This window comes from Lucilia sericata, unplaced genomic scaffold (genome assembly GCF_015586225.1).
Source record: "Lucilia sericata isolate MDLA Ls3-8-SP2 unplaced genomic scaffold, ASM1558622v1 Contig001012F_arrow, whole genome shotgun sequence".
In the NCBI taxonomy this organism is placed as follows: Eukaryota; Metazoa; Arthropoda; class Insecta; order Diptera; family Calliphoridae; genus Lucilia; species Lucilia sericata.
In genome coordinates this window covers 113,063-126,105 of record NW_023994994.1, presented here as the reverse complement: position 1 = coordinate 126,105, position 13,043 = coordinate 113,063, and the positions used below count along the sequence as shown (strand labels likewise).

At 30.1% G+C, this 13,043-nt stretch overlaps 1 long non-coding RNA gene across 1 annotated transcript; it reads right to left on the bottom strand.

The window, feature by feature from the left end:
* Positions 1–2,635: 2,635 nt before the first annotated feature.
* Positions 2,636–6,491, bottom strand: LOC119609601. The gene is made up of 3 exons (XR_005231941.1): positions 6,361–6,491; positions 2,862–2,981; positions 2,636–2,798 (listed from the first exon to the last, which is right to left on the bottom strand). It is a non-coding gene; the product is annotated as an uncharacterized LOC119609601 (long non-coding RNA).
* Positions 6,492–13,043: the final 6,552 nt, after the last annotated feature.

Below are 13,043 nucleotides of genomic sequence, written 5' to 3'. Positions count from 1 at the left end.
GTCTAGTCTATAGTCTAGTCTATAGTTTAGTCTATAGTCTATAGTCTAGTCTATAGTCTAGTCTATAGTCTAGTCTATAGTCTATAGTCTAGTCTATAGTCTAGTCTATAGTCTAGTCTATAGTCTAGTCTATAGTCTAGTCTAGTCTATAGTCTAGTCTATAGTCTAGTCTATAGTCTAGTCTATAGTCTAGTCTATAGTCTAGTCTATAGTCTAGTCTATAGTCTAGTCTATAGTCTAGTCTATAGTCTAGTCTATAGTCTAGTCTATAGTCTAGTCTAGTCTATAGTCTATAGTCTAGTCTATAGTCTAGTCTATAGTCTAGTCTATAGTCTAGTCTATAGTCTAGTCTATAGTCTAGTCTATAGTCTAGTCAATAGTCTAGTCTATAGTCTAGTCTATAGTCTAGTCTATAGTCTAGTCTATAGTCTAGTCTATAGTCTAGTCTATAGTCTAGTCTATAGTCTAGTCTATAGTCTAGTCTATAGTCTAGTCTATAGTCTAGTCTATAGTCTAGTCTATAGTCTAGTCTATAGTCTAGTCTATAGTCTAGTCTATAGTCTAGTCTATAGTCTAGTCTATAGTCTAGTCTATAGTCTAGTCTATAGTCTAGTCTATAGTCTAGTCTATAGTCTAGTCTATAGTCTAGTCTATAGTCTAGTCTATAGTCTAGTCTATAGTCTAGTCTATAGTCTAGTCTATAGTCTAGTCTATAGTCTAGTCTAGTCTAGTCTATAGTCTAGTCTATAGTCTAGTCTATAGTCTAGTCTATAGTCTAGTCTATAGTCTAGTCTATAGTCTAGTCTATAGTCTAGTCTATAGTCTAGTCTATAGTCTAGTCTATAGTCTAGTGTATAGTCTAGTCTATAGTCTAGTCTATAGTCTAGTCTATAGTCTAGTCTATAGTCTAGTCTATAGTCTAGTCTATAGTCTAGTCTATAGTCTAGTCTATAGTCTAGTCTATAGTCTAGTCTATAGTCTAGTCTATAGTCTAGTCTATAGTCTAGTCTATAGTCTAGTCTATAGGCTAGTCTATAGTCTAGTCTATAGTCTAGTCTATAGTCTAGTCTATGGTCTAGTCTATAGTCTAGTCTATGGTCTAGTCTATAGTCTAGTCTATGGTCTAGTTTATAGTCTAGTCTTAATTCTGGTTTAGTTGAAAATTTGTTTAGTACTTTAAAATCAAAAAAAGTACCAGTACCAGAGAAAAATCGTGCTTCGAAGTATTTGCCATAACTATACCATGTTCTTGGAAACAATATATTGTTGTAAACAAATAGTCGTTGATATAAGCAATATTTTAGTTACTGTAAATAATTGTATGTATGTTCTTACCCAGGAACTTTTTCTAAAAACAACTAGTTCTAGAACGAGTGCAAAAGGAACCACTTCAGATTCTGAAACATTAAACTTGGAACTTAACAAATTGGTGCAAATCCGCTGAAAAAATAATTGTTTTTAACTGTTTTTTAAACGTTCTCTAAAGCTCCCGTAGAACTAGTTCCGAGGTTGACAAATGCGAGCAAATATAATCGATTAAAGAACTAGATCCAGAACCGTTCCAAAGAATTAGTGTCGACTCCATAACGCTTCCTCAGAACAAGTTCCGAAGTTGAAAATTTCGAACAAATTCATTGGTCTCAACGCCAAATTAGAACGAGTACAAGCTATAATCAAGCGTTCTAGACTAGACTAATACAGTTTTTGCCGGGTGGCAATTATAAATTTATAATATTGCAGTAGTAATGGTGAGAGTTTGAATTCGATATATGTATATTTTAAACAAAATTTTTACAGAATACTTGGAGTCATATTATGATTATTTTGGATCAAAATATTATAATTTACTATAATTTTATGATTGAGAGAAAAATATTATGATGAAATATTGCAATTTTTATTTAATTATAAAGTGATATTTTATCATAGCAATAATAATCATAATATTTTTAGATTATAACAATAAATCTAACCATAATATGTTGCACTTAGATTATCACAACCATGTTTTTTTCTGCATGTATTTGATTTTCATGAATTTCATTGGCACGCCTAGTTGTTGATTCAATTTTTATATAGACAATAATTACTCACACTACAGCAATTACAATTTCTCTAATATTATATATTGGATAAATTCCGTAAAAATTTAGCTCATAAAAATGGCCTATAGTTGATTTCATACTGTGAAAATTTCAAGAAAATGTGTACATATAACTTATTAAGATACTTTTCGATATTACATACAAGATGTCTTCCAGTTGTAACGCAACCGTGTAAATTTCGACAATGTATAGAGCAGCTAAAGTCATATATTATGCAACTAATCAGCAAACTAAAGCAAATATTGCATACTTTAGGTTGGATATGATGCTTTTTTAGTTGCCACTGTAATTTATATAGATGTACTATTTTTGTCTGTCTGATTGTTATACAACATTGACTAAGTATTCAGATGTTCAGCAATATAACTTATAATCTGTATCAATAAAATTTGCTACAAACGAACAAATGCGTATGTTGCGGGTGTAACTGTTTTAAAATCTAATATTATGCTTTTCTTAACACAAATTTAACAAAATTTCGATTGAACTTAATTGATAATATTAGCAGATAAACTTATTTGCTACCGATGCTTTTTTTGAATAACTATTTACTCTAACTTTTAATATAATATTTCATAAATTATATATTTCCAGTTATTTCAAAATTAATCCGGTTCCAATAGGTATGTACGTACGTACCTATATTTATGTGTATGTATTTCCATTGCAAATTATACATCCAGTGCTATTGTTCTGATGAATTTTTTTCCATTATTTTCCAATAAAACTATACTTAATTGCATTTTAATTTCTTACCTTAAAATGTATAAAAAACATTTAACATGTTAGGCGTATGGTGACCCAGACAATGGTATTATTGTCACATTTTAAACTTATTTTAGCGGCAAAATGATATATTTCACATCTGTCCGGAATCTGCAAATGAATAACATTAAATTTAAATTTTATTAGTTAAAATTCATTGTATGCAAAAAACGTCTTGTCTATAGTCTAGTCTATAGTTTAGTCTATAGTCTAGTCTATAGTCTAGTCTATAGTCTAGTCTATAGTCTAGTCTATAGTCCAGTCTATAGTCTAGTCTATAGTCTAGTCTATAGTCTAGTCTATAGTCTAGTCTATAGTCTAGTCTATAGTCTAGTCTATAGTCTAGTCTATAGTCTAGTCTATAGTCTAGTCTATAGTCTAGTCTATAGTTAGTCTATAGTCTAGTCTATAGTTTAGTCTATAGTCTAGTCTAGTCTATAGTCTAGTCTATAGTCCTAGTCTATAGTCTAGTCTAGTCTAGTCTAGTCTAGTCTGTATAGTCTAGTTCTATAGTCTAGTCATTAGTCTAGTCTAGTTAGTTCTAGTCTATAGTCTAGTCTATCGGTCTAGTCTAGTCTATAGTCTAGTCTAGTCTAGTCTAGTCTAGTCTAGTCTAGTCAGTCTAGTCTAGTCTAGTCTAGTCTAGTCTAGTCTAGTCTAGTCTAGTCTAGTCTAGTCTAGTCTAGTTCTAGTCTAGTCTAGTCTAGTCTATAGTCTAGTCTAGTCTAGTCTAGTCTAGTCTAGTCTAGTCTAGTCTAGTCTAGTCTAGTCTAGTCTAGTCTAGTCTATAGTCTAGTCTAAGTCTAGTCTATAGTCTAGTTCTAGTGTCTAGTCTATAGTCTAGTCTATAGTCTAGTCTATATGTCTAGTCTATAGTCTAGTCTATAGTCTAGTCTATAGTCTAGTCTATAGTCTAGTCTATAGTCTAGTCTATAGTCTAGTCTATAGTCTAGTCTATAGTCTAGTCTATAGTCTAGTCTATATAGTATAGTCTAGTCTATAGTCTAGTCTATAGTCTAGTCTATAGTCTAGTCTATAGTCTAGTCTATAGTCTAGTCTATAGTCTAGTCTATAGTCTAGTCTATAGTCTAGTCTATAGTCTAGTCTATAGTCTAGTCTATAGTCTAGTCTATAGTCTAGTCTATAGTCTAGTCTATAGTCTAGTCTATAGTCTAGTCTATAGTCTAGTCTATAGTCTAGTCTATAGTCTAGTCTATAGTCTAGTCTATAGTCTAGTCTATAGTCTAGTCTATAGTCTAGTCTATAGTCTAGTCTATAGTCTAGTCTATAGTCTAGTCTATAGTCTAGTCTATAGTCTAGTCTATAGTCTAGTCTATAGTCTAGTCTATAGTCTAGTCTATAGTCTAGTCTATAGTCTAGTCTATAGTCTAGTCTATAGTCTAGTCTATAGTCTAGTCTATAGTCTAGTCTATAGTCTAGTCTATAGTCTAGTCTATAGTCTAGTCTATAGTCTAGTCTATAGTCTAGTCTATAGTCTAGTCTATAGTCTAGTCTATAGTCTAGTCTATAGTCTAGTCTATAGTCTAGTCTATAGTCTAGTCTATAGTCTAGTCTATAGTCTAGTCTATAGTCTAGTCTATAGTCTAGTCTATAGTCTAGTCTATAGTCTAGTCTATAGTCTAGTCTATAGTCTAGTCTATAGTCTAGTCTATAGTCTAGTCTATAGTCTAGTCTATAGTCTAGTCTATAGTCTAGTCTATAGTCTAGTCTATAGTCTAGTCTATAGTCTAGTCTATAGTCTAGTCTATAGTCTAGTCTATAGTCTAGTCTATAGTCTAGTCTATAGTCTAGTATGTAGTCTAGTCTATAGTCTAGTCTATAGTCTAGTCTATAGACTAGACCATAGACTAGACTATAGACTAGTCTATAGTATAGTCTATAGTATAGTCTATAGTCTAGTCTAGTCTATAGTCTAGTCTATAGTCCAGTCTATAGTCTAGCCTATAGTCTAGTCTATAGTCTAGTCTATAGTCTAGTCTATAGTCTAGTCTATAGTCTAGTCTATAGTCTAGTCTATAGTCTAGTCTATAGTCTAGTCTATAGTCTAGTCTATAGTCTAGTCTATAGTCTAGTCTATAGTCTAGTCTATAGTCTAGTCTAGTCTATAGTCTAGTCTCTAGTCTAGTCTATAGTCTAGTCTATAGTCTAGTCTATAGTCTAGTCTATAGTCTAGTCTATAGTCTAGTCTATAGTCTAGTCTATAGTCTAGTCTATAGTCTAGTCTATAGTCTAGTCTATAGTCTAGTCTATAGTCTAGTCTATAGTCTAGTCTATAGTCTAGTCTATAGTCTAGTCTATAGTCTAGTCTATAGTCTAGTCTATAGTCTAGTCTATAGTCTAGTCTATAGTCTAGTCTATAGTGTAGTATATAGTCTAGTCTATAGTCTAGTCTATAGTCTAGTCTAGTCTAATATAGTCTAGTCTAGTCTAGTCTAGTCTAGTCTATAGTTTAGTCTATAGTTTAGTCTATAGTCTAGTCTATAGTCTAGTCTATAGTCTAGTCTAGTCTATAGTCTAGTCTAGTCTATAGTCTAGTCTAGTCTATAGTCTAGTCTATAGTCTAGTCTATAGTCTAGTCTATAGTCTAGTCTATAGTCTAGTCTATAGTCTAGTCTATAGTCTAGTCTATAGTCTAGTCTATAGTCTAGTCTATAGTCTAGTCTATAGTCTAGTCTATAGTCTAGTCTATAGTCTAGTCTATAGTCTAGTCTATAGTCTAGTCTATAGTCTAGTCTATAGTCTAGTCTATAGTCTAGTCTATAGTCTAGTCTATAGTCTAGTCTATAGTCTAGTCTATAGTCTAGTCTATAGTCTAGTCTATAGTCTAGTCTATAGTCTAGTCTATAGTCTAGTCTATAGTCTAGTCTATAGTCTAGTCTATAGTCTAGTCTATAGTCTAGTCTATAGTCTAGTCCATAGTCTAGTCTATAGTCTAGTCTCGATGTTTTAGCTACTTATTGTGACAGTCTGAGATTTTATATTTTTTAAGCTCAAAATTGAATTGTCCCTTTTACGATTAATATGGGGTATTTCTCGATGGGGTAGTGTTTTTTGTCGTGCTGATCACTTGGGTTGTTAATAATTACCACGATAAATCAAGAAAATATTCCCTAGATTTTGAAAAGTTAATCTTTTAAGGTCGTAATTTTACACCAAATTTCAGAAGCATCAATCCGAAGTTGAAATGGATATAAATATTTTGTAGGGTCAAAAATCATATAAAGGGCATGTAATACGTTGCGCACAATGTCTACATGGACACACATACGGACGGACGTGGCTGAATCGACACAGAAAGTGATTTAAGAATTTTTGCCCTAAATTTACATTTTATATAAAATATGGATATTTCATAATGGATCTGGTACTACGATAACGTAAAACATTTTTTTTATTTAAAATATTTCCTATATTATTAGCTTTTAAAGTTTGTATAAAAACGACATCAATAAAATTTAAATTGACTCACCTGTATCAGTATTAAATAGCTTTAAAATTTGTTCGATTGTAGAATTTATTAAAAATCTTTTGATTTATTTCTGATCTTGCTCTCGTTGTTAATATTATTAAAACAAACCACTTCTTTTGACGCACCACTTTCAACTGTTTGAAATATTTCGTTTAAACTTTAAACTAAAGTCAGCAAGTTGTTATTTTTGTTTGTATGTGATTGTTTATCTTAAACTTTTTTCTATGTGGTTTCATTATAAGATTTTTAATTTTAATTATTATTATGTACATATTACAATAGGGTGGGTCGAAAATACGCTTTTCACTCGAATCAACTTTTAATAGTAAAATTATGTTGTATTTTAACGTCAAATGAAAGACTGTAAAGAAGTTATTTAATTTTATTTATGGGAAGAGACCACGTAACGCCGCCAAAATTTCGAAACAAATTCGAAAAAGCGCCATTTTTTCCCATGTGCAGGCTCTTTCCCTCAAAAATAATTAAATAATATTTTACAGTCTTCCATTTGACGTTGAAATACATTATAATTTCACTATTACAAGTTGATTCGAGATAAAAGCGTATTTTCGACCCACCCTTTAATACATACATATACATGTATATGTATGTATATTTGTTAAAACAATACTCTCGCATATTAAACAACACCAATCACAAACAATCCTGATCAATTATGAAAATCGGCAGTATCATTTGGAATTATATAAAACTAAGTTTTTTTTCAATAGCTATTACCTCAAAAGCCCTATTCGGGAGGTATGGTTGCATGGGGTATAGGTGAAATAATATTTAGTCATACCGTTTGTAATTTCTATAATATAGAGTTGTATATTCCCAGCAAAATCTTTACTTACCCGGTAAGTAGGCAAGTAATATTGGAGCAAAGTGTAAGTACTTTCTTTTAGGGTGAATAACTACTTATTTTTGTTCGACGATGACCAAAAAATAACTGTTTACAAATGTGCTTACCCTCTTTTCCGAATTTAAAACCGGTTTTACAATTATTTTCTATGTTTATTAGTTTATTCTCTTACTCAGTGCTCTATTAACAAGTTATTTTATCATTCTATCTGAATTGGTTTCTTCACAAATGTAAAAATCAATATTTCTTAAAAAAAAACGTCTAATATCGACTAGTGTTAGAACCACTAACTATTTCTTTATTAGACATATGCTATAGACAATTGGCTACAAATCCTATTTCAAGAAATCAATCATTGTTATTGATAACGACCACTCACTACCAAGTAATGTATGAAATAACTACATTACCTACTATACTCATTACCAAAATATTTTACTGGGTTCGTTCGAATATACAACTCTTACTGGTTTATTTAGGAATCATCTCAACTGAATGCATACATACTCAACATAACTAATAATCTTATAAAGAAACCACATACAAAAAGTTTAAGATAAGAAATCACAATTACACACATGCAAAAATAAAAAACTGTTGACTTTAGTTGAAACAAGTGAGAGTATTATATTCAGCTATGCCGAATCTCATATACCCACCGTATGCTGACCTATTATCATCAGAGTGATATTTGGAATATAATATACGTCAATTATAGACCGAGCTTTTTTGAATTAATAAAATAATTATTTTTAAAAGCAAAATATTTTTGCTCATTTTTTAAACCCCTGCTATGGGGGGTAGGGTTAATTATGGACCGACCCAAACAAATTTTAAAGTCGTATGAAACTGATGCAGATGAGTCAATTCTAAAGATGTCTTTTTATATAAAATTCAATTGAGTCTGTTATTCATTTCTTAGTCTGTTTAGCCATGTCCGTTCGTATGTGTGGCCATGAAAACCTTGTGCACAACTGTCTACATCCCCTTTATATAGCAGCATTGACCTTTTATGGACCGTTGATTATTCGCATTTGATTGTGTAGAGTGCAAACAAGGACGGACAGACGGACACAGGAAAATCCAATCAGAAAGTGGTTAGTTAGTTAGTTAGTTAGTTAGTTAGTTAGTTAGTTAGTTAGTTAGTTAGTTAGTTAGTTAGTTAGTTAGTTAGTTAGTTAGTTAGTTAGTTAGTTAGTTAGTTAGTTAGTTAGTTAGTTAGTTAGTTAGTTAGTTAGTTAGTTAGTTAGTTAGTTAGTTAGTTAGTTAGTTAGTTAGTTAGTTAGTTAGTTAGTTAGTTAGTTAGTTAGTTAGTTAGTTAGTTAGTTAGTTAGTAGTTAGTTAGTTAGTAGTTAGTTAGTAGTTAGTAGTAGTTAGTTAGTTAGTAGTTAGTTAGTAGTTAGTTAGTTAGTTAGTTAGTTAGTTAGTTAGTTAGTTAGTTAGTTAGTTAGTTAGTTAGTTAGTTAGTTAGTTAGTTAGTTAGTTAGTTAGTAGTTAGTTAGTTAGTTAGTTAGTTAGTTAGTTAGTTAGTTAGTTAGTTAGTTAGTTAGTTAGTTAGTTAGTTAGTAGTTAGTTAGTTAGTTAGTAGTTAGTTAGTTAGTTAGTTAGTTAGTTAGTTAGTTAGTTAGTAGTTAGTTAGTTAGTTAGTTAGTAGTTAGTTAGTTAGTTAGTTAGTTAGTTAGTTAGTTAGTTAGTTAGTTAGTTAGTTAGTTAGTTAGTTAGTTAGTTAGTTAGTTAGTTAGTTAGTTAGTAGTTAGTTAGTTAGTTTAGTTAGTTAGTTAGTTAGTTAGTTAGTTAGTAGTTAGTTAGTTAGTTAGTTAGTTAGTTAGTTAGTTAGTTAGTTAGTAGTTAGTTAGTTAGTTAGTTAGTTAGTTAGTTAGTTAGTTAGTTAGTTAGTTAGTTAGTTAGTTAGTTAGTTAGTTAGTAGTTAGTTAGTTAGTTAGTTAGTTAGTTAGTTAGTAGTTAGTTAGTTAGTTAGTTAGTTAGTTAGTTAGTTAGTTAGTTAGTTAGTTAGTTAGTTAGTTAGTTAGTTAGTTAGTAGTTAGTTAGTTAGTTAGTTAGTTAGTTAGTTAGTTAGTTAGTAGTTAGTAGTTAGTTAGTTAGTTAGTTAGTTAGTTAGTTAGTTAGTTAGTTAGTTAGTTAGTTAGTTAGTTAGTTAGTTAGTTAGTTAGTTAGTTAGTTAGTTAGTTAGTTAGTTAGTTAGTTAGTTAGTTAGTAGTTAGTTAGTTAGTTAGTTAGTTAGTTAGTTAGTTAGTTAGTTAGTTAGTTGTTAGTTAGTTAGTTAGTTAGTTAGTTAGTTAGTTAGTTAGTTAGTTAGTTAGTTAGTTAGTTAGTTAGTTAGTTAGTTAGTTAGTTAGTTAGTTAGTTAGTTAGTTAGTTAGTTAGTTAGTTAGTTAGTTAGTTAGTTAGTTAGTTAGTAGTTAGTTAGTTAGTTAGTTAGTTAGTTAGTTAGTTAGTTAGTTAGTTAGTTAGTTAGTTAGTTAGTTAGTTAGTTAGTTAGTTAGTTAGTTAGTTAGTTAGTAGTTAGTTAGTTAGTTAGTTAGTTAGTAGTTAGTTAGTTAGTTAGTTAGTTAGTTAGTTAGTAGTTAGTTAGTTAGTTAGTTAGTTAGTTAGTTAGTTAGTAGTTAGTTAGTAGTAGTTAGTTAGTTAGTTAGTTAGTAGTTAGTTAGTTAGTTAGTTAGTAGTTAGTTAGTTAGTTAGTTAGTTAGTTAGTTAGTTAGTTAGTTAGTTAGTTAGTTAGTAGTTAGTTAGTTAGTTAGTTAGTTAGTAGTTAGTTAGTTAGTTAGTTAGTTAGTTAGTTAGTTAGTTAGTTAGTTAGTTAGTTAGTTAGTTAGTTAGTTAGTTAGTTAGTTAGTTAGTTAGTTAGTTAGTTAGTTAGTTAGTTAGTTAGTTAGTTAGTTAGTTAGTTAGTTAGTTAGTTAGTTAGTAGTTAGTTAGTTAGTTAGTTAGTTAGTTAGTTAGTTAGTTAGTTAGTTAGTTAGTTAGTTAGTTAGTTAGTTAGTAGTTAGTTAGTTAGTAGTTAGTTAGTTAGTTAGTTAGTTAGTTAGTTAGTAGTTAGTTAGTTAGGTAGTTAGTTAGTTAGTAGTTAGTTAGTTAGTTAGTTAGTTAGTTAGTTAGTTAGTTAGTTAGTTAGTTAGTTAGTTAGTTAGTTAGTTAGTTAGTTAGTTAGTTAGTTAGTTAGTTAGTAGTTAGTTAGTTAGTTAGATTGTTAGTTCCTTACCATATGTACCAAATCACCCTATACAAATATTTTCTGTTGCTAATTAGCAACATTGTAATGCTATTTTGTTTACCAACCTTTTTATGCGGTTACTGTTTTATTGTGCAATTAATCTGGAAACGCAATGAATTAATGTGTGGTTAATAATTCGATTAATATTTTTAAAACTAATACCCAGCAAAAAATTGCATTGAAAATTTATTAGTTAAAAAGCTAAGAAAGAGGCCCGCACTCCAAATTCATTAGCATTTTAACTCATGACATTGCATGCACGTACTTACCATGCTCATTTATAAATAACTACTTAAATAAGTACTTATAAATTTTCTTTCTGTGCGTTCACATAAAATGTGCAAATAAAATGGCAAAACTCTTAGGTATCTGAATAACATTATAAGAGTTTTTAAAAATAATGCGAATGGTATGTAGTAGTCATTGAAAAGTAAGTGGTTATGTAGGTACAAGTTATTGCTCAGTTTTTGCTGGGTTAATTTAATTTATTTTAATTTAATTTAACTTTAATCCTTATCCCATGTCAATTTATTTATATGTTTTCGCGGTTTTGTTTTGATTGCAACATTGTAATGTAATTCTTATCAACGCTTATTGCAAAATTTGCTGAGATTTGTTAATTATTTTAGTTTTGCTGATCGATTTGTTCGATTGTCTGAACAAACTAGTATTAAATTGACCGTATTCATACATATTGAGCTTTCACTAATATCGTGCTATTTGTTTAGTTATTTTTACAGGAATAACAAATTTTGGAATAAAAATAAATTTTTTAAGACAATTCTAAAAAAATTATTTTTATTCCCTCTTTCCGTGACTTAATGTAAAATGTGTTTGTATGAGTGCAAGTCGCAATTTTGAACATATTTTTGGCACATTGGTTTATATAGATAAAAGAATATGGACATTTGGTGAGAATTGCTCCATTATATAGTATAGTTCTTATGCAAACGGACTTTCCGGAAATGTTTTTAAAGTTCATAAATATTTTTTTCTTTTATCAAAATCGGCAAAACTTTGTTTTATATAAGCTAAAATAATACTACCGATTTTAAATTTGGTTGGTCCATATTTAACCATTAAAGCAAGCTAATTCTAAAGTATTTGTTGGTTACCATAACCCACAAAACTACACCTACGAGTGTAGGGTAATTATGGCCACGCCCGACTATAATTTCTTATTTATTGTATTCAATAATAACAGAATATGATGTGGGCATGAACATGATATAACCGCCCCCTTTTTTGTGAGGGAGCTTCTAACTCTTAGATACGTGAATTCACTAACATAATTATTAATATCTTCCTCACACTGTAGGTTAAAATCAGTGTGGATATGACTGCTTATGTATTAACTGTACTTCAACCCATATGTCTTGAAGAATGAAGCTTCTGCACGAGACGATGGATATTGTCCGTAATAGTTTAGTATCACGCGAGAATTGTCAGAAGATATTTCGTACAATATTTCTACTGTAAAATAGTTTCTATTTAAATTTCTTGATATGGCAAAATTTATTAGATCAGAAATCTTTCTTGGATCAAAATGTTGGATGTTGCTTGCAAATAAACTTTGAAAGTTTTTTTATACCCACCATCAAAAAAGATGGGGTATATTGATTTTGTCATTCCGTTTATAACACATCGAAATATTGTTTATAGACCCATAAAGGATATATGTATATCATAGGTCTTAATTAAATTCTCAGACGATCTTGCCGTGTCCGTCTGTCTATCGGTTGAAAGAACGATAGAGTCCGAACGGAATGAGCTAGAGGGTTGAAATTTTCCACAAATATTCTCTATAGGTAAAGTTTGTTTGGTATTGAACATGGGCAATATCGGTCCACTTTTTCGGATAGCCCCCATACAAGTGGAACCCCAAAAAACAGCTTTAATGGGCATATCTGTTTTAGAAGTACGAGTATAGAGTCGAAATTCGACCTAAATAAGTTCCATATAAGCCAAATTCGCTCCACCAAATTTTATGAGGATGGTCCATAATTGACCCTACCAGCATTTTAGGCTCCATTCAAAAAAATTACTATTACACTTATGACTGAATTAATCGGTTCGACTAACTAACTAACTAACTAACTACTAACTAACTAACTAACTAACTAACTAACTAACTAACTAACTAACTAACTAACTAACTAACTAACTAACTAACTAACTAACTAACTAACTAACTAACTAACTACTAACTAACTAACTAACTAACTACTAACTAACTAACTAACTACTAACTACTAACTAACTAACTAACTAACTAACTAACTAACTACTAACTAACTACTAACTAACTAACTAACTAACTAACTAACTAACTAACTAACTAACTAACCTACTAACTAACTAACTAACTAACTAACTAACTACTAACTAACTAACTAACTAACTAACTAACTAACTAACTAACTAACTAACTAACTAACTAACTAACTAACTAACTAACTAACTAACTAACTAACTACTAACTACTACTAACTAACTAACTAACTAACTAACTAACTAACTAACTAACTAACTACTAACTAACTAACTAACTAACTAACTAACTAACTAACTACACTAACTAACTAA